Here is an 18131-nt window from a genome sequence, read left to right on the forward strand (position 1 = left end):
TAAACTCGTACCGGAAGAACCCTACTAAGTTGGTTCGGATGCATCTTTTACTTGCAGTAGTTGAGTTCAATCCTTAGATAATTTAAGAATAATCACGACCTCAAACTCTTTGAGCGACTGAGGTCCCATTGAACTGTGTCAGGTTCATAATCAAATACATGTCACTCGGGTTGTACCATCACCGTCTGCCATAGTGAGCAATAGTCCTGAAAGGGTCTGTCGGTCTTACGATTACTTATCGAATATGTGCATACTGCTCGGGTAGCCAATGCCACCCACACTGTGGACATATGTACCCAACCCCATTCAGTAATCTTCCCTAACATGATGTTTGACCACGGGGTTCATCAGATTTTATGTCTTGTTCATATGCATGCTTGACTTTGCTATCGGCATCTACGACCATCATGAGCATCTCACCTCTTTGAGTGGACAGCGTACTCTTGCACGATGGCCCTTATGAGTCTAGTTGTATATCGGTATCTCAATGAGCATGCATATGGCACGATCTCAATGGATTGACTGCTCGGTGTGAATCACCGCAACGAGCAATTGGCCTAATCAAGGCACGACAACTACTCTGGCTCTGCAGCCCTTACGACTAAAGTATCCTTACAGGTAAACATGGAAATGAGCCATTCTGGCAACGTTCCAACAATAGGGCATCCTCATGCCATTCAACTAGTTCAGACAATTCTTTTGTCAACCATTTCAATAACACTTCTCCTGCTTCGACGGCAGGAGTGAGTCAAACCTTCCTATGTTATAGAAAGTACTTCACAAAATATGAGCATCACCTCCTCTGTATGATGGAGTAACATGCTACGCTCTTTCCAGGCTTGGTTGAGCTTCTTCAGAAATTTCTGCAACACTTTCTTTAACCGAGGAAGCATGCATTGCTTTTAAGCTTGGTGAGCATCTTTTTAGAATTTTTAGCAGTACTTCCCCTCTTGAACGGGAAAATTATTATGCTTTAACTCTAGAATTGATGCATACTGTTGTGCATACTTTGCATCCATCGAGGTTCAATAGAACCTTGGGTCATATCCAGGTCATGCGTAAGTGACTTAGGTCTTTATGAAAAAATAGTTTTGCGCAAAGGCAAAGCCTTTCCAATAGAAGCTTTATTCATCAAGGAGAGTCTTGATCGAGGAGCGGTAATGAAATCACATTGGTGATTTAAAGTTGATCTCTATTTAAACGCTCATTTAAGTGCACTATATGTAGTATAAGCAGAAACATGTGCTTTATATGACAGTGGCATAAAGGAGTGTATATATTGTTTGGGGGATGAAACCGAATAAAATATCTTACATATATAATTGCAAAAAGTAGGAGCCTAGGCATCGTTCGACGCAATGAAAAGATAAAATATATAATTTAAGAGCATAATGTAAATTACAGAAAGCAGGATCCTTGGCATTATATAACGAGACAACAAGATAAAATATAATATACACGAGAATCAATATCCAACGATAGTTGTAAGGCAAGCACGTGAACACTGAAGTATCTTAGAGGGCACAACCAAGGACTAGGGCAAAATACCATTTTTAAGAACACATATATTGTGCTTTCAAACATATATATTCGACGATAGTCACAAGACGAGCACATAAACACCGAAGTGTCCTAAAAGGCTCAACCAAAGACTAGGGTCAGATACTACTTTAGAAGGTATATGCCATATACAAATAAGCAAATACTTGAGAGAGATGGATTAACAAAGTGAACTTACTTCAAATTAGGGAAGAAACAGCTCTGGAATGCTTCGTCTACTTCGAACAATGTTCGATCCTTCATTCGAGAGGTCAGATGAGTTTGACCTAGTTGAGAAAGAGAAAAAATTGGTCAAGCTGCTAAACCTAAGTGGTTTAAACCAAACTAAGTTCGGTCCAAGTCAATTGGGTTAAGCAAGTTCAGACTTAGCCCAAGTAGGTTGGGTTTGGGTCATGTGAACCAAACTAGGTTTTGAGACCGAAAAGGACTTTGACTTTGATTAAACCCAACTAGGTTCAAGCCATGTCAAGTGGGTTTGGACCAGGTCAAATGGGTTCAGACCAGGTCAGGCAGGCTCAAACCAGGTCAAGCAGGCTTAGACCAAGTGGGCTAGGTAGGGGAGGTTTCAGAGAGAGATAGAAGAGAGAAGGAGAGGGGAGGACGATTTTTTTATGAGAAATGAGAGGGAGATCAAGGTTATTTATAGCCAAAATTACTTGGTTTTCAAGTAATCCTTTTTACTGATTTGCCCTTGTCTTTCTGGATAAGGATAGGAGGTTCTTTTTCTGTAGGGCCCACATGAAATATTCAATGAAATATTTTCTAGGTCCCACAAGATATTTTCTGAGAAATACTTCTGTGCGTCTCACAAACATTCTCGTGGATCCCGCAAAAAAAATGGGTTTTCGATTATTTTTTTTTTCAAAAAATTCTAAGTATGCCATTCTCTTCATATTTACATAATTAAGAAAGTTGGCTCATACAAATCTCTTGATTTTATTCAGGGATGAAGTTATGATTCTCTTACTGTTTGAGCATATATTCGAGAAGATATGATTATCTTAAGTATAACTGGTTCGTAGAAATCAATTCATTTCGCATTTTGAGTTTGAATGCTATTTTTACTTGGAAATGTCTCATGAATTTATTCAGAAAGATACTGAAAAATTGTGGGTCTTACAAGAGGCACCCACCTGCAATCCTCGGCTAACTTGCCACAAAGTTGAATTCTTAAAAATTTAGGATTTATATCCAAATAGGAGAAAGGCTCCATGCTCCTCAAACATTCTCCACTTCAAATATAAGAAAGAAGATTTTTCATGCAATGCCGCTTTTAGTGTTGTTATGCAATTGCCCTCTAGGGCGTGTTTATATTTATAGAATTTGAATCTTATTATGCAAAATTGTTTTAAACCCTTTAGCCATTTTTCTGTCTCAAAAAGAAATTTAGTGCAATTTTTGATTTGCATAGAGTACCATTATATATATATATATATATATATATATATATATATATATATATATATATATATATATATATATATATATATATATATATATATATAAAGTGATAGCTGAGCAACTACTAGTGGGATGATACTGAACGTCCATAGCACGATGCAATGGACGTTCAAAGTAAATTTCTGTAAAAATAAGTTTACTGACACACTAAACGTGTACGCCAGTAAAGATCTAAAACCGTTAGTGGTGCACCCGGAACCTTTAGCGGTACACACTAGTGTGCCAGTAAAGGTATTTTTGTGGAAATTGATGTTGAGCTGCTGGCATTGCGCTCCTAGTGATTGTGCAGCTGTGCTATCACTCTATATATGTATATGATTTGCAAGATGAGAATTGCTATTTTTCTATTGTTTCACTATTACTAAACTCTAAAGAAAGCTAGCAACAATTATTGAACTAGTCTTCTATTGATTCAATAATAATCTATTACAATTGCATTGAACCTTTCAATATTGACGATCAGACATGAATACTTTGAACAATCCATCGTAAAGAATCAGTGCTAGGTCTATTTGATTTGAGAGACAACTGAATTCCTTAAATCCAAACACATAATTAGGTCGCTAGGCAGGTGGTCTAGGTTCAAATTCCATGGACAACTCTTTGGGGCCAAGGGATAAGCTCACTGAGTTTTACGCTGTCAGGATGCGATAAGCAGAGCCAACGCGGTTAGGTCCCTAATACTGGGAGTGGTTCCTCCATGTAACTGGTGTAACCCTAACACTTTTCACTGTGCCCATAAAGTGAAAAGGGAAGGAGGGAAATGAAAACAAAGAAGGTGAAGGGTAATGAAATTTGGTGTCTAAGTCAGGGAACATAGCGTTTGAGGAGATAAAGACAATACATAAGATGGGTCTTTTTAAGTTACCATAGACCTCTCAAGTGTTGGGCTTCCCTCTCAATGGTCCTACTGTCATGTGCTTCTTACTCCTATTTATTGCCACATTCTATGTCTAAATTTGATTACATGTTAGAAATAGGATTCAGTGTGAGTTTTTCTCCATCTGAATCTGACTCTGATTAAATATTCGATTAGTAGGACCTGGTATTGGCTACATCCAACCCGAACCGAAACCGAAACCGTTTACATCCCTATCTCCGAGTCACTAGAAGCATTCTCCACGTACCAACGAGGGGTGGGGTTGTCTGGTAGGAGCATCTAGTGCACATCACCTTGGGGCGTTTGCAGGTTCAACACCCAATAGTATAGATGTATTCAAAACATATGTTAGCTCAGTTAGGTAGTTGGGTATACTTATCCAACGAGTCGGGGTTCTATTCTCACTATGAACCCTTTGATAAAAAATTTATTTTTTATTTAGGCGAGCGAGCTCGGGGTTGGGACCATACAAGCTGAGCTCGGCTGGGCTCGCACAAGCCATACGAGACGAGCCCGAACAGCCCCCTGTTCGGTCCTTGTTTACCAGCCCTATCCACATACCTACCTGCAGCAAGTGGCTAAGGTGGGCCAAGCGATGCATTGATGAGCATGGCCTACAAGCATTGACTGCAAGTTATGGCTAGTAATTGCTCAGACTTTAACATGATATGACCGGACCCTGAGTATGCCTACCGGGTCCAGTAGGGTTATTTGATTGATTTCTGCTCAGATCCAGGCAAAGTGACAATGATCCATGCGTGTTTCATGTAAATTTTGAAGACAAAATGCACATGGATGACTGGCTTCAGAGTTATGAATGTGGATCAGCCTACACCAGATTCCAGTGAGAGTGTCTGCCCAGTAGATGCATGGAAGGCTAAGTGCTGTTGGGACTAGGAGTCCCTCAACCTGTTATGTAGGGATGGAAAACAAGATAAGCCATTCGTGCTTGCCTCGTAAAGAGCTTGTTTGAACTCGTAAAATAGGCTTCACAAGCCGAATACGAAGAATAGTTATTCAGTTAGGCTTGGCTTATACAGGCTCATTAAGTAGTACTACGATATATTTTAGGTATAATGTGGTCTATAAATAGTTAAATTAGTTGACTAGAAAGCAATATATTTAGAGTTCAAATCCTATTCACTCTAAAAAAAAAGGTGTTCAAATCGTATTACTTTCAGCTTTGTTGCAATATACTGTTTTTGTAAGCTCCAACTTGGGCTGTTCAACTTGAGTCCATCATGAGCTGAAGATAGCTCGAGTCACTACAAAATGAGCCAAGCCAGAACACTTCATATTCATTCCATTCGGCTCGTTTATCCTCCATACTGTTATGTTAAGGGTTGGCAATTACTGACATAATTCAATTGAATTACAGTGGTTGTAGGAAATAGTTCGATTTTGGAGAGAGAGAGAGAGAGACCAAAGCAAAAACCGGTCTATGTTGAGGTTTTTTGTTTCTCGTACTGAGTGAAGCCATTAATTATATACACTACAACCAACCAGTGGATTAGCGACAACCTAAATCCATCGCTAATTCATCGCTAACCAGATTAGCGACGGCTTAGCGTCGGAGTAACGACGGATATCTTTCATCATGAATTTTTCGACGCTAATAAGCGACTACATATATCCGTCACCCGTTCCGTCGCTAAGTAGCGACATACTGTATCTGTCGCCAGTTTCGTCGCTAAGTTACGACGGAATAACGAATGACAACTTCCGTCGCAAGGTCGTCGTTACTAAACGGCGACTTCGGTTTGGCGACGAATTTACTGTCGTCGCTAACTTTAACGGTAATAATAAATAGCGACGGATATATCCGTCGCTAATCCGTCGCAAACAAGGAAAAAAATTTAAAAAAATATTTGAAAATTAAATATCAAGAAAAAAATTCTCGTGCTACAATTTATATTTCTTGTACAATTTATATTTCTTGTGAATAAAAAATAAAGTACACATAAAAATACATATAAAAGAAAACTAAAATAATTAATCGTTTCACTTTAAAATTCGCAAGTTTTAATTATTTATAATTCAACATTTATATTTTCGAAACAAAAAAGAAAGTAGAACAAATTCAACACATTAATCTAATCACCGCCAAGATTTTGTGCATCTTTTTGTTCATTGCCTTAATCTGTCCCTTCAGCTCCACTACGCTAATTATCGCCAGCAACCTACACAAGAAAAAAAAGGTCAGTATTGATAAACAAAATATATTGAAATAAATTATACACTATATGTGATTCTATCATGAATGATATGTGTTCTAAGGCAGTAAAAAAACTCTATATGTGATTATATCATGCTCATATGTGTTCTAAGGCAGTCAGAAAAACTCTATATGTGATTCTACCATGCTCATATGTGCTCTAAGGCAGGCAAAAAGTTGTATATGTGATTATAGCATGCTCACATGTGTTCTAAGGCAGTCAAAAAACTGAATATGTGATTATAGCATGCTCATATATGTTTTAAGGCAGTCAAAAAAACTTTATATGTGATTCTATCATGCTCATATGTGTTCTAAGGCAGTCAAACAACTGAATATGTGATTATATCATGCTCATATGTGTTCTAAGGCAGTCAAAAAAACTCTATATGTGATTCTATCATGCTCATATGTGCTCTAAGGCAGGCAAAAAACTTTATATGTGATTTTATCATGATCATATGTGTTCTAAGGCAGTAAAAAAACTCTATATGTGATTACATCATGCTCATATGTGTTCTAAGGCAGTCAGAAAAACTCTATATGTGATTCTACCATGCTCATATGTGCTCTAAGGCAGGCAAGAAACTGTATATGTGATTCTTTCATGCTCATATGTGTTCTAAGACAGTAAAAAAAGTTGTATATGTGATTCAATCGTGCTCATATGTATTCTAAGGCAGCCAGAAAAACTCTATATATGATTCTACCATGCTCATATATGCTCTAAGGCAGGCAAAAAGCTGTATATGTGATTCTATCATGCTCATATGTGTTCTAAGGCAGTCAAAAAACTGAATATGTGATTATAGCATGCTCATATGTGTTCTAAGACAATAAAAAAAACTTTATATGTGATTCTATCATGCTCAAATGTGCTCTAAGGCAGGCAAAAAACTTTATATGTGATTTTATCATGCTCATATGTGTTCTAAGGCAGTAAAAAAACTCTATATGTGATTACATCATGCTCATATGTGTTCTAAGGCAGTCAGAAAAACTCTATATGTGATTCTACCATGCTCATATGTGCTCTAAGGCATAAAAAAGTTGTATATGTGATTCTGTCATGCTCATACATGTTCTAAGGCAGTCAAAAAACTGAATATATGATTATATCATGCTCATATGTGTTTTAAGGTAGTAAAAAAACTGTATATGTGATTTTATCATGCTTATATGTGCTCTAAGGTAGGCAAAAACTTTATATGTAATTCTATCATGCTCATATGTGTTCTAAGGCAGGCAAAAAACTGTATATGTGATTATATCATGCTCATATGTGTTCTAAAGCAGTCATAAAAACTCTATATGTGATTCTACAGGTTTGCAACAATACTTATAAAATTGATAATATATATTGATGAGTTATCATTTTCTTCAGGTGGCTCCCAAAAGTCTTAGATCCACTTGTGTGTAGATGGACTTCGGGCATTTTCACTTGATTTTGTGCAGCCTTCGCAAAACGATTTCGAAATGCATCCCCACCCACTTGTCGCACATTCCCTCCCAATAATCTCTCCTGACACTAATAAGGCCATGGCCCTTCCACTATAGTGGATCATCTATTCCGCCAGATGCTTTTTTTTGTTGCAGTCTTCATATTGTGCAGCATGTCTGCAAATCGATTGTCAGTCACCATCTGCCACACCTTCCTTCCATCATGTTCATCCACCGTAGTCGTAAAGCAATTCAAAGCCTATATATTTTTTCAGAAAGTTACTAGACATGACTATAAAAAAAAATTAAATATGAAACACATTAACTATGACAAACAACTGTATACCATGAATGAGGACCACAATCTGTCTATCACCTCTTTTGGATACTCTTTTCATTGAGCAACTGGTCCTGGTAGATATTAAAGAAGTGAATTCCTAATCTCACGTACTACTTCTTGTGTCTCAAACCTCGCGCTGCATATGAATTGGTACACAGTAAATATCAATATAAAATATTTATAAGATATGCAATAAGTGAAAATGAAATACTTACGATCGATTATCGATATACACTATTTGAATGAGTCTTCTTGTGCCAGACTGAGAAGACTCTGCATCCTGTGTTGGCTCCTGACTTGTATGATCAACTGGTGTAGGTGGGTCATGTACAGGCGAAACATCATCTGTAAAAAAATACGTTAAAAATTTTCAGAATGCGCATTTCAACTAATCAAGCATCCAATTAGTTAAATGATATACATATCACAGGAGCCCATGAAGTTGAAGGTTGAGCCTGACTACTACTGGATGAACGACTACTGTAAGCTCCACGAACCATATTCTAACAAATAAAAAATGTCATACAATACATTCAAATAATTCGCATCAAGTATTACAATACATTCAAATAATTCAAATCATTAGAATACTTGCAAATCATTCACATCATTGCAATACATTCACATCAAGTATTGCAATACATTCAAATCATTCACATCAAGTATTATAATACATTTAAATAATTCAAATCATTCACATCAAGTATTGCAATACATTCAAATCATTCGTATCAAGTATTACAATTCATTCAAATAATTCAAATCATTCACATCAAGTGTTGCAATACAACTCATTCATTCGCATCAAGTATTACAATACATTCAAATAATTCAAATCATTCACATCGAGTATTGCAATACATTCAAGTAGAGGTTTGTATTGCAAGATTTTGCTCACTAGCTTGAGAATTCTTCCTCATCACTTGTTTGACTTTCATATTCTTCTTCTTCTTCTTCTTCTTTTTCTTCTTCTTCATTGTTTACCCATCCACTTGGTATATCATTTGGATCACATTCTTCTATGAATGTTTCATCGACCAATGGAGATATGACATGCATATCATGCGCAACATCGTGACCATAAGAGAAGTCATAGATATTATCTGATTGATAGTAATCACTGTCTTCAGCTAACTTGTCTTCCTGTAACTGATCATACTCAGGGTATAGTTTGGACTTCACCTTGCAAACTGCCCACCATTCATTTCTATCTGACTTTTTTGTACTCGGATATGAAGTATAATAAACTGGTTGAGCTTGCGAGGCTAATATGAATGGTTCATATGTTCCAAACCTTGATTTATGATTCACCTCCACAATGCCTGAGGCTTTGTTGAGTCTTGTTGCAGTTGGATCAAACCAATGACACTTGAATAAAGTTACCCTATTATTTATGTCTAAGTAAGTCAACTCCATTATTTCCTCTATAACACCGTAGTAATCATGTTCATTTTCACCGTAGCTGTTATCCTTGACACACATGCCACTATTCATTGTTGATTTGTTTATACCGTAATCTTTTGTATGGAATCAATAACCATTTACGATGTACCCGTTGTAACATTGCACAACTTTGGTCGAACCATTTTCTAAATCACATATTCATTGATCTTTAACATCACCATGGCGGACCTACACACAAACATAAACAATGATTGTGATCACGACCAATTAAGTAACTTAGTGTTGTTTACAAGTACACAATTTATGTTAGCGTCCTTACCAACTGTTTCAACCACTCCACAAACTTAGTTTCACGTTCTTTTTGTACTTCTGCATCAGGGAGATGTGAAACTTCTCTTCACAACTCCAGATCAAATCGTCTGCAAACCACAAATACTTATATTATCGAACCATGTATACAAGTATAGAACATAAAATGATTTATAATTGTGTTGCGTCTACATATACTTACTCGATGTATGGGTCGATCGCTGAGCAATTAAAAAGAATATAGATATGTGCTGTGTCTTGCTCTCGATCTGTCAAAAGTCTTGATCGGCAACTACTAAATGCATGCTCAAGCTCAAGTGGTTGAAATATTAACAGCTTGTCAGCTACAGTAAATTGTTCTCCATCATCGTTACGAGGCGGGCATGTGTAATGTGTTGGAATGTGAGGTTCAAAGTACATACTCTTCTAAAGTGTACGCCTCACAAATAGAGCCTTCTACTCTTGCTTTATTACGAACTTTTTTTTTTAGGTCAAACATGCATCTGTCAAAAATATACATTTCAAATTTGAAATATCTATCATTGAAGAGACAAATATAAGAAAACATATATCTTTCAAATGGGTACATTCACTGATATTGCACAGGACTACCAACCCTTAGTTCATATAGCAAATGTATGATCAAATGTTCTATAACATCGAAAAATGCTGGCAGAAAAATCTTTTCTAGCAGACAAACAGTAGTGATGACAGAGTTCTCGAGATTCTTTATATCAGATACTATGACTTCCGATGCGCACAATGTTCTAAAAAATCCACTCAACTCAGACAATACCACCCATATAGGTTTGTCTAACATATCATGAAATGCTAGGGGTATCAATCGTTGCATAAAAATACGACAATCATGGCTCTTCAACCCATATAACTGTCCATCGTCAATCTTCACAGCCCAAGCAATGTTAGAGACATATCCATCTGGATATCTCAATTGTCTCAACCATTGACATACCTACTTTATTTGAACGGGTCCAAGCATGTACTTTGCCTTTGGTTTCAGTACTTTGTCATTATACTCTTTGAGTTCCAATTCTGGTTTTTTACATATTACTTTTAAATCCATACGGGCCTTCGGATTATCCTTCGTTTCCCCCTTTAACATTCATCACTGTATTGAACACATTATCAAACACATTTTTTTCCACATGCATCACATCCAAATTATGTCGTATCAATAGGGTCGGCTAATATGATAGTTCCCAAAAAATAAATTTCTTTGTCCAATTGTGATCCTTCTCAAATCCAAGGAAGGGTGTCGGGCTGCGGGCATCTGTTAATACACCTGAAAAGTATCGCAATCTTCTTAAAATCTCTATGCCAGACAAACTTATGGATGAACCTCTTATTTCAGTTGTGCCTGCTCTAAACACATTTCTTTGCCATCGGAACGGATGGTCGCTAGGTAGAAATCGACGATGGCACTCAAACCAGCAAGGCTTCTTTCCATGTGTCAATCTAAAAGCTTTGGTATCCTCCATGCAGTACGGACATGCCAACCTTTCATGCGTGCTCCAACCAGATGACATACCATATGCAGAGAAGTCACTGACTGTCCATAGAACATCGACCTTCATATTGAATTTTTGTTTTTTTGGGGCATCATACGTGGTAACATCGTCATCCCACAATACTTTTAGTTTATCTATCAATGGCCTTAAATATACATCAAGATTTTAGCCAGGTGAGGTCGGACCAGGGATCAATAGAGACAAGAAAAGATTTGGACGCTTTATACACAAGCTTGGTGGAAGGTTGTATGGAGTTACAAATACTGACCAGCATGAGTATGGAGTTGATCTATCCTCAAATGGATTAAATTCATCTGTACATAGACCGAGTCTAACATTTCTCACTTTCATTGTGAAGTTCGGATGAGTACGATCAAAGTGCTTCCAAGCTTCAGCGTCAACAGGATGTGTGATCTTGTCTTCATCGTGTCGAACTTTATTTGCATGTCATCTCATGTGTTTAGCTGTCCTTGAAGACATATACAATCGTTGCAATCTAGGAGTGATAGGAAAGTAGCGGAGCAACTAGTATGAAACTTCCTTTGATCTTGTGCTATCATTGCCTCTTGTCTTTGGCTTGAACCAAGGATGCTCACATGACGAGCATGATATGTTGTTTTTCTGATCCTTGAAATACAACATGCAGTGATTTGGACAAGCATTAATCTTTTTATACCCCATACCTAAAGCGTTGACCATAACTTTCGCACAATAGAAATTTTGTGGCAATTTCTCATCTTTGGGCAACATACTCTTCACAATCATGCACAAACGGTCAAAACATGATTGACTCAAATTATACTCGAACTTTAAATTCATTAGTTGAAGAACTGCAGACAAGATAGTGTGACTCTCGCAATCGTTCCAAAGTGACTCATCAGCATCTCTAAGTAAATTATAAAATCTACTAGCTGCATCGTTTGGTGATTCTTCATCTACTGCAGTTCTTACATCACTAGGACTCATAGCATAACCCATTTTTGTTTCTGCGACATCAAATATCAAATCCATATATGGATTATCATGCACCACATTCACCCGTGCATCAAAATTGTTTCTAAATTCTTCTTCATGAAACGTCCAATTCTGATAATCACTCACAAAATCTTTCCTGTATAGGTGATGTCTAACGCCATGAGGCTCTACAAATCAATTATTCTTATAAATCTTGCAGGGATACCTAATCCGACCTGTGGGATCCACTGTACTGACACTTGCCCTTGCAAATTCAATAAAACTTTCAACATCATTCATATATTCATGTGATAACTCATTATCAACTATCCTACGGTACATCCATTCACGGTTTGCAGTCATTTTGTCATATGATGTTACAAATAGTATCCTAACTAGTTAAAAGAGAACCATCAAAATGCTATGATGAAGAAAATATCAAATTTATCATGCAATATATGATGTCATACAATCACAAGAATTATGATGCATGCATTGATAACTTAATATTTTCATGTGCAAACTATTCATGATACGATACATTCATTTGAAGCATGCTTTCATTATACAATTTCACATGGAAGTCATAATCAAATTGAAAGCAACTACATGCAAGCATGAATACAATCACATCAAACATTGCAATACATCAAAATCATTCATATCAAACAAATGTCAAACATGTACCTGCAGCAAACACACTTTAATATCTCGCTAACTACTACCATTCCTAGCATGGAATCCGTAATCCAAAAATAAGAACACTTCTATTCTCATACATTAAAACCATGATCAGCATGATCTCCAAACTCCAACAAAGCAGTTCTAGATATCAACAACTAAGTGAGTGTGTGAACAGTAAAGTGTTACATTTAATAAATTAAATAACATGTGATGTGCTTGCATCACTTACTCACCACGGGTATTTACCCGATTTGCATTATTTTTGTCACTTACTTACCACGGGTGGCGGGGCACAAGCGGGTTTCGTTGAGAAATCTGCAAGAGACACTGTGTTAAAATGAAGTCACCACCTGCCGAAAAAAAAAACCGAGGCAAGGTCGCCCTCCTGCTGGAAAAGCAGAGGGTTGGGGGGAAACCCCCTGCCCGAATAAAAAAACGGCAGGAGGACGTCCCCCTACCGAATAAAAAAATGAGGCATGAGAGCGACCCCTACTGAAAAAAACAAACGAGGCAGGGGTCGCCCCCCTGCCGAAAAAAAAGAGGCATGGGGGCGACCCTCTGCTCGAATAAAAAAACAAGACAGGGGGCGACCCCCTGCCGAAAAAAAAAATGAGGCACGGGGGCAACCCCCTGCCCGAATAAAACAACAAGGTAGGGGGGTCGACCCCTGCCCGAATAAAACAACGAGGCAGGAGGTCCACACCCCCTGCCGGGAGAAACAAAACATGGCAGGGGTTGCCCCCTTGCCGAAAAAAAACAGAGGCAGGAGGGTCAACCCTCTGCCAGAAAAAACAAAATGCGGCAGCGGGTGACCCCCTGCCGGAAAAAATATAACGCGATAGGGGGTCGCCCCCCTGCCGAAAAAAACCAAATGCGGTAGGGGGCGACCCCCTGCTGGAAAAAATAGAACGAACGCGGCAGGGGGAGACCCCCTGCCAAAAAAAATAGAACACGACAGGGGTCCCCAGCCGAAAAAAAAATAGAAGGGGCAGGCGGGGGGCGACCCCCTGCTTGGAAAAAAAAAGAACACTTTACCTGCGGCGGGCGGGGTGCGACGGGTCGGGTGCGACGGGCGGCGGAACGGGGGGTGACAAGCGGCATACCGGGGAGTGATGAGCGGTGGGCCGGGGAGTGCGTGGGTCGACGGGGCGACGGGCTGGGCAGAACGAGGGATGACGGGGCGACGGGCCGGGTAGTGCGTCGGGCGGCGGAGGAAGGCATCAGACCGGGTAGAACGAGGGGCGACGGGCCGGGGAGTGCATCGGGAGGTGGAGGAAGGCGTCGGTCGAGCGACGTCGGGAGGGCGGGAGAGAGGAAACAGGAAAAGAGGGAAAAGGGCTTTAGTTAGGGATTTACGGGAAAATTAGCGACGGTTTTGGCGATGAAATTATTCTGTCGCTAAGCCATCATAAATTTACAGGAGCCGTTAGCTACGGAATATTTCTGTCGATGACGTTGTCGCTAAGTAGCGATCGAAAACCTTTCATCGTCAAATCTGTCGCTAATCGTCGCGTGTGTTGCGACAAAAACGTGTCGTCGCTACGTCGCATTTTTCTTGTAGTGATATTTAATTAAGTTCAATGAACTTAGGTTGTTGACAAATCTCTCTCTCTCTCTCTCTCTCTCTCTCTCTCTCTCTCTCTCTCTCTTGAATGACACCATTTTGACATTGGACAAGCTAGAAATCATTGAGCCTAAATTGTATGATGAATGATGTGCTGCCATAATAGTTTTGCGCCAGATGTTACTGGACAATGTATATATCCCTGATAAAGTGAAGTTTATATTGGAAAAAGTTTTAAAATATAGCATGTTTTATAAAGTTTTTGGTGATTTATTGTTTTTCACCAAAAGTGCTTTGAAAATGTTTAGTCCCACGTCTAAGAAGGAAAAAAAAATGGTGGTTTAAATATAGTGTTTGTTATCTATTCTTTACTTTGGTAAACCTTGTGTATTAAAGTGATTTGTGGATATTGTTGCGCTTTGCGCAGGAATGGACGTGTCATTTGTGCACATGCGTGTGTGTTTAAGGGCGCTTGAGATACAATGTGGTGTTTTGATGATGCACTTTGTACGCTCGCAGTGGCGCGAGGCATATGTGAGGTGCTGAGGTTCGCTTTGACTAAGCCATCTTTTGTGTTTTCGTTTTTTGAATGGTTTGGCCTCTTGAAAGACTTTAAAAATACATTTATACAACATTTATTGGGCATTGTGACTCTTGGACGGTCTTAGAGGTCCTTGATCGTTAGTCAAAGGTGCATGACCGTTCAAGGTCATTTTCGTTCAATTTTCAAACCATTGGATTTATGACCTTTAATTTCATTTATCACGAAAATGTCTTGGCCTTCCTAAATTCTATACATTTTTTTATTTTTCGTCTTTTGGATCATCAAATTTTCTAATTTTCAAGCTTTCTATTTTTTATTCTCGATTTGGCACACCAAGTTCAAGTGTGGGAGAGGTCACCTGATTTTGCAAAGCAGTGACTCTCTTGAGGTTCAAGCCCAATTGTATCTTGTGAACTCAGTTGTGAACAAACCCTTTTTGCATCTTCAAAATTTTTGAAGTGGGGCGATTGAAGTTTTAAAGATAGTGATCTTAAGAACGTGCCTCTAGGCTTGAGATCTCAATTTTTCTAAATCCTGTTTTGGTCACCAATTGTTCCAACATTTTTAGAACTTCAATATGATCTCTGGTTCAACATCAAACTCCATCAATTTGCTGAGTCGTGACTTTGAAAAACTCGATCGATTTGATGGGTCAAACTTTAAGTGGTGGCAATCGTAGGTCTTTTTCTTGTTGTCTAAGTTGCACATCAAATGTCCTTAGAAAATCTTGTCCCACTATTGTTGATGGAGAAAAACAGAATAAAGAATGAGAGAAGTGGCACACAGATAACTATTGATGTAAAGGTCGTATCTTGAACATTTTAATCGATTGTCTCTTTGACTTGTATTCTCCTTGGGAGTTGGCTAAAGAATTATAGAATGTTCTTGAGATCAAGTAGAATAAAGAAGATGCTAAAAATAAAAGGTTTATTGTAGACTAGTATGCCAATTTTTTTATTGTTGAAGATAAGCCTATACTTGCTAAAATTCATGAGATACAAATATTGACTTATAAGATCAAGAGAGAAGGTATGTATCTTGATGATGATTTTCAAGTTGAAGTCATCATTGAGAAACTACCTGATTTCTGAAAAGAATATAAGAATCACCTAAAACATAAAAATGAAAAAATCACTTTAGATGGTCTTCTTAAGGACATCCAGATTGAAGAGGAGACCGGTTTTTGTAACAAAAAGAATTATAGTCCTAAAGAGGGTTATCCTAAAGTGAATATTATTAGTAACAGGGCATTTATGGTCAAACGATTCTTAGACACCCCCTTTTTTTGTTGATTGTTGAATGTGCCTTGTTTTTGTAGACTTTCTTGACCTCAATAGCTTGGACACGTTGATCGTGTTTTTAGCCTACTTACTTCACATGACCCTACCTAGTCATTTGGGCCTTTAGTTTTGGCTGTTTGGCTCTTTATTGATGCATATTGGGCTTGGACCATTATAAACTGAAACTCTCTCCCACTTGTTGCCTTTCCCTAATGGCACCAACCCAACTATTTTCCAGCATGTGGTAGGAAAATGACCAAAGAACTTAAAAAATGCAAAAAAAAAAAGAATGAGATTTTCAACCAGTTATTGATTTTAAAATGGTCGATTGGTACTGCTTTCGTTGGGCGATACCAGGCCATGCTATTTTTCAGCTGTCTGTCAACCAAAAATGGTTGGCTGCATCTAAGGCAAGAAGGTGGAAGGAGAATGGGGGAAGAGGGGTGTGTGGAAATGAGGGCGTCATGGAGTTAGGGGAGAAAGAAAACTCGATAAACTGAGTTTTGGTCATTAAAAAAATAAGGGTGACCTTATTTTTTCTAAACTTGATTTAAACTAGGTTTTTATCAAACCTGGTTTTCATAAAACCAGCGTTCATGATAGAAACATTCCACTCTGCCCCAAAGACATGATCGAAGCCCGCCCGCCTTGTGTACTTCTTTCACAACATGCTCAGGTATTGAGTGTCTTCATGTGGTCTTCTAGTGTTAGAAGAAGTCATGTCCATCTCAGACGAATAATGTATCTACTTCTGGTATTTTTGCCTTAGCTTAGCAATTTTGTAGCAGGTGAATTTGGATATTTTCTAGGTTTAGAAGGAACCGCTATAATTACCACCATGTGTGTTTCATTCTCTTCTATCTTATATTTTCTTGCTTTTTATGAAATAGCATCGGGGGTTAATGTTTGCTATCTAAAAATTGCTCCATGGATCTCATCGAAAATGTTTGGTGCTTCTTGGGGCTTTTTTCGTGAGCGTGAAGTCACCGGATGAATTGTCAACTAAATAGATCTGATCCAAATGCTATAGTTGCTCCGCGATGATATAGACTCGACCCGCTCCTGGCAGAAGTAGGGAGGGGCCTTTTATTGCTAATTGAGAAAAGGGCTAGGCCCACCCCCAAACATGCACCATACTTGGTTTTCACCACACTAAACTTAGATTACATCTATATGATCAAAATTTAAAAATAAAACAAAAAAAGCGCAAATATATATATATATATATATATATATATATATATATATATATATATATATATATATATATATATATATATATATATATATAGAGAGAGAGAGAGAGAGAGAGAGAGATGGTAATGTTTTAGTAATGGTGCCATTACCTATGATTGAGTTCGAATCTCCTATGTGCAAGTTTTTTTTATCTAAACTGGCCTCCTGAATGGATTCAACATATTCAAAATAGTGAGAACTTGCTTTTGGATCATGTTTTCTCGATGAAAAAACATGATTTTATGACCCCAAAAAGTATCTTACATTGTCAACCGCCGATTTTTGAAGCCATATAAAATCTTACCTACTTGTCGTAATCAAGAGATTGAAAACAAATCTTTCTAAGTAAAACATGTAGATCACATCTATAAGGTTGGTTCCGTAAGAAACAATTAAAAAACAGACATTTATAGGTAATGGCAATATGACTTAATGTAGCCCCATATATATCTCACATACTAAAAATCGGGGTTGTAGGTTGTATCTTCTTAATTAAACCTTATGAATTTACTCAACATAGCTTATTTGATAGGAATCATGCTTTAGATCATGTTTTTTGAAGATAAAAGTAAAATATTTTAAATCATGAAATTTTGATACATTGTGAGCCATTGATTGTTAAAGGTCTTAAAAAATATACATATATGCTATAATCACAAGATCCAAAACTTTTTTTCTACGGGCTGGGCCCGTGTAAGGCGTCTCGCCAATCCGAAATGAAAAAAAGAGAG

Source organism: Nuphar pumila, chromosome 12, assembly GCF_984573655.1.
Source record: "Nuphar pumila chromosome 12, dmNupPumi1.hap1.1, whole genome shotgun sequence".
Classification (NCBI taxonomy): Eukaryota; Viridiplantae; Streptophyta; class Magnoliopsida; order Nymphaeales; family Nymphaeaceae; genus Nuphar; species Nuphar pumila.